Below are 2,006 nucleotides of genomic sequence, written 5' to 3'. Positions count from 1 at the left end.
TCGAGCGATTCTGTCCTAGTTTCGGTTTATGACCTTTTTTGAACTGATCATATCTTTCCATACATAAATCATCAAAGTTTGTAGGTAAGACGACCAAGAATATGTGTAGTGTCGTCACCTGCTATTTTAGCTGTGCTGCATGAAAGAGATTTCATTGTTCTGTGCCTCTTTTTGTCACTCATAATCGTGAACATTGGTCTTGTCCTGCAAGGTTCGGTGCTCAATTGGCTTGCGTCTTTCATTACTGGAAACAATGGACAGATAATTGTAGCCAATTCAGAGACGTGACAACAGCACAGACCGGCCTTAGAATTGCCTGGTCACCAGCGGCGGAGCCAGCGTGTAGGTTTTGGGTTCAGATGAACCCAGCAGAGTTTTCACGCCATGTACATGTGTATACTGTTGGCACTTGCATGAACCCAATAGAAAATCACGGCTGAACCCATCAAGCTAGCACGCACCGGCCAGAAGCCTCTCAGCCCATAAATATATATTCTTTATAACATCAGTAGTCCAACCAAAAGCCCACAGAATGATACAGATGTTTCACAAAAAACAGAAGAAGCCCAAAGGTAAATGTAATGCCATACGATGAGATCCACGCAGTCCTCGACCGCTCGATTCCATACTCTAGGTACGCACGCCGCACGCCTCTCGTTTCCCCCAATTTGTTTCCCAACCCGGTAACCCTTTCGATCTCGTCTCTCCATTGCGGCGGCCAGCGGCAAGCGCCAAGCCGGCAACATCAGATCGGCCGTCGGCAGCGGCTGGAGATTGAAGTTCAAATTGAAGGCGACGAGGTCGGATCATCACCCTTGTACATGTGTTGGAGCCTAGTACACTGGATGATGGTATTACTCTTTGCCCTAAAAGTTTTAGTTTCTTTTCCCTGAACTTCAATTGGTGTAGCTTAGAGCGATGTTTTCCAGTAATAAATTGATCGTCAGATTCAGATAATGCTGCAGGCACTTTAAGGCCACTCAATGTAAGCAAAGTACATCAAATCTCACTGTTGCAAATAACCTCCCAAGGCTTTCTATGCATAGAGAAATTAGTTTAGATGATCTGCCATACGATCTGCCTGATCAGATTTAGTGATTACAATGAGAGACAAGCTGTGAGGGATGCACTTGCAACTAAAGGTTGGAGCAATTGGAACAAGAAAGGCGACAAAATACCCATGTGGGTAAAGGTAATGTTAATAGCTTTCATAATATAACGGTAAAAAATGTGATGCTTTGATGAGCTGCACTTGAAGCGATGAAGTTATTTTGGTGCTGCTCTGTTTATAATATGTCAACAAGGGATTTTATAATTTCACACAATCGGTATGTCTTGCACTCTCCACTTTTATGTGTAACCACCATATGTGATAATGGATATCATATTTCTACTCGCCACATGTCTTTTAAGTGACGTGCCCCTATTGTAAGTTAGTATGAAATTGAATGTTACACTTAATTAACCCATATTAAATCCTTACAATGAGGTACTGAGTGAACCCATCAGCCAAATTTTCTGGCTCCGCCCCTGCTGTTCACCAGATTCGCTTCCCACTTATGCAGGCACAGTCAAGGCCACGCCAAGTTTATGATGTCACCAACTAAACATGAGCAGCGGGTTGCTGGATGGTGCCTGGTTGCTTTGCTCTACAAGAGTTGTGCTTGTTGAAGAATTTGTTACCGTCAGCAGTCGATATATGTATGTGGGACTGCATCGTAATGGCAAATGTGTGCACAGATATAATTTTTTTAACCCTGAAACCATAGAACAGTAGTTCTATGGTAATTTTTCATTAAAAATAAGTGTAATTATGTACATGCAAAGAAAAGAAAAAAGAAGATACATGTCAACTACCCAACTCCTGACATGATGAAATACTATCTGTTGGGGTCTATGTGAGTAGGGAACTTATCCATTGCTCTAGACAAGCAATGTTCTTCTCTTTAGTTTTGTGCTTGACTAGAGAGAGATCTTGGTATAGACCCTGCTTCTAGGCATCTAGG

The sequence above is a fragment of the Triticum dicoccoides genome, chromosome 7A, assembly GCF_002162155.2.
Source record: "Triticum dicoccoides isolate Atlit2015 ecotype Zavitan chromosome 7A, WEW_v2.0, whole genome shotgun sequence".
Classification (NCBI taxonomy): domain Eukaryota; kingdom Viridiplantae; phylum Streptophyta; class Magnoliopsida; order Poales; family Poaceae; genus Triticum; species Triticum dicoccoides.
This window is presented reverse-complemented; position numbering follows the sequence as displayed.